Genomic DNA, 6,429 nt, shown 5'->3' with positions numbered 1-6,429 from the left:
TTTCTAAGTTCTCTCTGAATCCGCGCTTCTGCGAGAGCCGTCATCATGGATTAAAATAAACTTGAATCATCTTAGGGTCAGTTAAATAACATCACGCCAATAGTTATATGACTTAATGAGGTAACAGTGATGAGCAATTGACATTTAAGCACTTCAGCGCGTACTTGTGCGTCCATGTCAAGTGAATTTTTGAGAAACGCTCGTAAAAACCATTTACTTCATTACACTGTGTGCATGCAGGGCTTTTCTTTTTTGTGTACAGATTGCAGAAGCCCTTCGCCAGAGATGAGGTAAATATATCTGCAGACAACACTGGCGAATCCATGATTTATTATTAGGCTATCAATTTCATTTTTAATAATCTGTAGGCTATGTTTATTTTTCCAATCACTGGTCACAATTGAAAGTCAAACTCAGAAATAACTTGTATCCACCGGGCAGGCAATAATATAAAGTAACAAAAAAATAAATAAATAAATGAAAGTAATGGAGCAACGGCTAAATCAGTCAGCAGAACACCAGGATTTTTCCTGACTGGCTTCAGGCTGTGCACACGTCAATGCTGTTTACGTTCGGGTCCAGTCGGGTATAACTTCATCGGGTCTGTCTTGGGTTGGGTTTTTCTGTTTAAAAAATAATTTATGCACGTCGGGTTCGGGTAAGTAGTGATTCAGGTTGATTCGGGTCGGGTACAGATTTTAGGACCAGAGAAGACCTCTAGTACCTATTTGCATTTTAAGTACTCTCCTTTCGATCCCTGAGTGGTATTAAGGACTACACGGCTTAAGTGGGGGCGCTGGATTAGTTATGTTGTCGCGATTGCACCGGTTGCCTGGCACACAGTGGTTTGCCTACATCTGGATTGCTAGGACCTCGTATCTCAGTTCAGCAGTTGTGGCATTTTCCATAGGGACCACAAGTGTCAGCATTTCGACACCACGTTGAAGTGACTGACAGAAAGGGAACGTCTCGGTTACTATTGTAATCTTTCGAGACATGGTGTCCCTCCTGCCACAACGCTGAACTGCCCGCTGAAATGGCCAGGACATAAACTCAGCTCCTCAGCACAAACCTCCTTTATACCTGTATGTCCGGGGGAGTGGTGCATGCAAATTCCACTTTCCAATTAGAGGTGTTTGGTGCTCCCAAGTGTGACCCCCTAGTGTCAGCATTTCGACACCACATTTATACAGGAATACTCAGAGTCAGATACATGAATGATTACGTTTTGAAATCACTACTGGGAAATAAACTGAGTCTTGCAATAATTTAAAAGTCTAAAAGAAAACAGATATGTTTTTAAAAAAAGACTGTAAACGTGGCTTACTTGTGTTGCCGGGTTATTGGTTTGCATGTAAACCGGGACAACAGGTTTGCAGTTTGCATCAGGAGATTCCCTAAGCATTTCAATAAGCTGATTTTTGTGAGTTATCAGCATATTGGTGTGCATGTAAACATACTTATTGTCACATAACATCACATTTACCTCAGAAAAGTCATTCATTGTCCAAGAACTCATTAGTCAGCTGGAAAAATTAATTCAGAGAGGAGTATTTTGCTTATATATGCACTACATTGCATATTCATTGTATTTTTACTTAACCTGTTCTTCAATATTAAATGTATGTTTGAGTAAATCCATTTAATGACAGTCACCTTTTTTTAGAATTAGAATTAGAATACTTTATTGTCATTGCACAACTGCAATTCAACTAGAATTCAGATCCTTGATGGCACGTGGGTAAAAACTGTTCAGGAGTCTGGTGGAGGAGCGTGTCCTAAGAGACCGATAACGCCTTCCGGATGGCAGCTGTGAAGGCTAATATCCTTTTCAAACTTTCTTTAGCCCCTTGAGGTTAGAGGAGGAGTCTCTTCCTATACACATGTCCATAAAACACGCACGGAAATGCGGTCATAACAACAAAAGCCGTGTTTATTGATCACAATCTCCGGTTGTACAAAATAAACATCCAAGAAAACAAGCAGCTGCCGGGACAGATTGGTTTTCCTCAGTGACCTTAGAAAGCACAGCCGCTGCTGTGCCTTCTTCACTAGAGAAAGTGTATTAACTGTCTTTTCGAGTTCCTGGGAAATATACGTGCCAAGAAATTTAAAGGCGGTCACCCTCTCCACCCTTTCTCCCCTGATATACAAGGGGGCAGGTTCCTCCCCGTTTCCTGAAATTAATGATGAGCTCCTTTGTCTTGGAGGTATTAAGTGACTAGCTTTTTTAAACGAACCAGAACCGGCTTTACTGACGAGATGCGCCTAACAATGTCATCCGATATATCGCCCAGCCCTACTATCGCCATACTTGAACACCACTCAGTTGCTTCTTCAATGGGCGCTATAACTCCTATTTCTTCCATTCTTTCCAGCTCCTCTTTGACTCTGTTCATCATGGGCAAGGGCACTCGACTAGGGGCAGACAGAGCAAATGGAGTGGTTAACTCTTTGATTTTGTACTCTCCTTCCAGTTTTCCAAGTCCTGTAAAGACTTTTGGGAACAGCTCTTTGTAGTTCGGTTCTGATGTTTGAATTGAATCCACTGTGGTATCACAAACACCGGGTGTTTTATCACTCTTCCCTGATGACCAAGTGATGCTTCAAACTGCCCTCTCACCTGTATTGACATGTTGCCTGGTCCTCACAGCTTTTTGTTCAGCGGGCTGAGAACACCGTGGCTCGTCTTTGAGTACATGCTCTCTGGGATGGCTGTTACTGCTGCTCCTGTGTCTAGTTTTAAAAGAATTTGCTCACCGTTCACTTCAATGGACTTTTGCCAGACATCAGTCGAATTCTCAGACTTTACCACTCCCAGGAACACAATCTCTATGCTCTCTGTCTCATCACAATGATATATTTCCTCCAGTCATTTCTGTGTTTTGCAGACTGCAACGAATTGGCCTTTTTTCTTGCACTTCCTTTACTCAGCCTCCCTCGCTGGACAGCTGTTCAGTGAGTGTGCTTGTGGCTTTCCACATCTGCCACATCCCTTGCTGGCCTCATTGTGTTTTGTACTGTCTGGTCGTCTTTGCGGTCTTTTTTGTGCAAATTTTGGTTTCATTTTGTATTTTAACATGTCCATGTTTACCTCATTTGAGTCACCACTTGCATGTCTTAAGATCGTCTGCTACTTTTTTATTTCTTCACTTTGTCTTATCTTTGTAATGGCTTTAATAAGTGTGAGCTCGGGGTCAAGCTGTAATCTCTCTGACAATCCGTGATCTCGTATGCCAACTATACCAGTCTGTCTCGTATAATTTCCTCTTGAAGGACTCCATACTGGCAATTTCTGCTAGTTTATGAACTGCAGTGATGAACATTTCAGCTGACTCGCCCGGTTCTTGGCACCTCTTGTTGAATTTAGCCCTCTCGTAGATCACATTGTGTTTCTCGAACGCTTCTTTAACTTTGTCATATTTCTTCCTGCCTTCTTCAGAAAGAGCCAGCATGCACATGATATCATCAGCTTTATCTCCCATTGTGTAGATATGTGAATTAACTTGATATTCTTGGCTTCTTTCACTAATTCCCGCTGCTATTCGGAATCTCTCTCACTTCTGACACCATGTTAGATTATATTTATAATGAACAGACTGGAGACAGCAGGCTCTTAACATGGAAGTTTTACGAATGTGAGTTGTTGCTCCATTTATTCTGTACAGATTAGCTAGTGTTTGGCAAGAACTTCTCCTTCTTGTCTATGGTGAGGAGTCTTTCAATTGCAGAAATGACAATACAAATAATTCCATTGTGTTTGTTATCAGCTGTCACAATTCTCTCTGTCACCATATACAGGGGCCATGTCTGTTCTGTACAGTGGACTGGTGATGCTTTTACCAGAAATGAAAGGTGTTGATCTCCCAGAAACTGTGGATGATGTGGAAAATATGAGAAGGTAGGTCAAGTTTTCCGTTTTCAATTCACTAATAATAGGCCAGTTATTAGTTTAGCCTTAATAATATCATGTTCTGCAGGAGGCGCAGACATAAGGAAATAGATGGTGATCAGTTTCCTGAAATAAGTATGGTTCCGGTGAAAGCTATTGAGAGAACATCCCATACAACAATAAATGTAATCATAAGATCTATGGTTTATAACATGTCCATTGCTGTAATATTACCGTAATATCATATATGCAATATACATACAGAAGAAAAACTGAGAGTATAGTTGCTTTCAGATGCTTTCAGACAACAGATTTTTAAATATGACATATTATACACTTTTAATGCTTCATGTGCTTATTTGTTGTTGTTGTTGTTCATTTGTTTAATATCTAATGTCTGGGTGATATAGTCATATGAAGTACGTTAGTGTTAAGCTGTTTTATATTCATGCTCATAATTCACATCCAGTCATCCATGAAACTCACTTTTAATGAAGAGATGCTTTTAAAGACACACAATACATTATGTTAATTAACACGTGGTGACCTATAAATTCTCTACTCTAATGTTATTATGCTAGTGTCTGAATCTGAACAAAAGGTAAATTCATTGCATTCATTTTTGGGGAACGTTCAGCAACACTCAATCCAGTCATTCTAGTTCACAAGAGCTATACAGATTTTGAAATTTCTTTCACTGAATTTCAGTTTACTAAATGTATTTGACAAAAAATCAGTTTATAATCGTATGGGCACTAAAAAAGAAGCTTGAATGGCCATATTAGGACCCTCCCCGTTTTGTACGTCAGTGTTGCTGTAGCCATTACATTAGGGCATCATGGGAAATGAGGTTAGCCTTTCAACTGCTGTGTGTTAATGGGACAAACAAACCTGAACAATCAACCAACAGTCTGAATGTTAAACAGGCTGGAAAAAAATCAGTGCCAGGCATTTGATGTGAGAATAGCGCGAAGGTTAGTGAACCTCAGCAGCTTTGACTGTTAAATATAAACTTAAAAATATATTGATGTGATAAACAAAGCTTGTCAAGCTATGAAGGAAATGCAAAGAAATGCTTTTGATTCGGATCATGACGCTGAAAGGGGTCCAGAGGAGCGCAGGAGACTTCAGGAGAACATTCGACAGTGGAATTCAAACCGACTCAGCCTGTTTGAGATCACTGATCCTGATGAGGTGAACACTTTTTTTCTAATGTTAGAGCTGGACAATTTTACACTTTCAAACTATTCAGAGTGGAAGTATTTATTGGGTTATTTAAATCCTTTTAAGTTCCCCCCTAAATTTCAGTAGGAATAAGAGGCAAAAAATGCATGTGATCAGATAATTTGGCCTTTGAAGAATTTGATGATTCATCCTGCGATCTTTGACTTTTGGTTGAAAGTGTTGGTGTCTTGGTAAATCTGAGCACATTTTGAGAAAGAATTAATATATCTCCAGACAGTCGAGATAAGAGAATGCAGGGGACTTTTTCTTAGGAGAGAAATATGAGAAAAAGGAGAGTTAGCAAAACTCTCCATGTCTTTTTTTTTATGTTTTTTATTTAATCTCATTGCTGTCTAGAATAATTTAGATATTAAAGATGATTTTTTTTCCATTTAGTTTGATTACAGTATTTCTGTGTTCACAATTTAATAGATTTGCATCTTTTTAGGACTCTGTATTCCATGGAGTTGTTCGTTTCTACCTCCAAGACCATATTTCAGGGAACTGTGCCACCAAATGCATTTGTATCTCAAGCTCTACTACCACAAAAGAGGTCATTGAAACCCTGCTGGAGAAGTTTCAGTGTGATGAGACACTAAATCCTTTCCCATATTCATTATTTGAGGTCTTAAAAAATCAAGGTGAAATCAGGAATTTAACTCTTGTTTTGAGACATTGCATGTTCTTGCCAGTCACTTAATGTTCTGTGTTTTTGCCATTTAGAGAAAAGACAACTGGACCTTTCAGAAAAGCCCTTGGTGGTTCAGCTCAACTGGAGTAAAGATACAGATGGCCGATTTGTCTTGAGGAATGACACTTATGTATCTTCACAGGTGTGTGTCATCACTGTCATTCTACTAAATCAAATATGTAAGTTAAACTAGTTGGTAACACTTTATAATATGGTTTCAGTAGTTAACATGAAGTAACAATGATTTTTCAACATTAAACGTATAGGTAATGTTGATTTCAACATTTGCTAATAAATTATTAAAATAAAATAAAAATCTATCTGTTAACATTATTTAATGAACCTGAGCTGACATTTAAAAAAAAATCTACTCATTGTTAGTTAATTTTAGGTAATGCATTAACTAATAGGACCTTATTGTAAGTGTTACCACTTTGTATCAGGATTTTGGACTGAACTAAAAACTTTTTTTAGAATGGCTGTCTGGAAAATAAGGAAAAAGTTGGGGTAATCGAGAATTTCAAAAGGACATTATCAAGGAAAGAGAAGAGTAAAAAGAAAGAGACGAAAAAAGAAGTTTCTCGCAGTCACATGTTGAAGAACGATGTCTCTGAAAGTAAAC

Source organism: Squalius cephalus (assembly GCF_949319135.1).
Source record: "Squalius cephalus genome assembly, chromosome: 20".
In the NCBI taxonomy this organism is placed as follows: Eukaryota; Metazoa; Chordata; class Actinopteri; order Cypriniformes; family Leuciscidae; genus Squalius; species Squalius cephalus.
The sequence above is the reverse complement of the archived record's forward strand: the minus strand, read 5'-3'. Positions refer to the sequence as shown.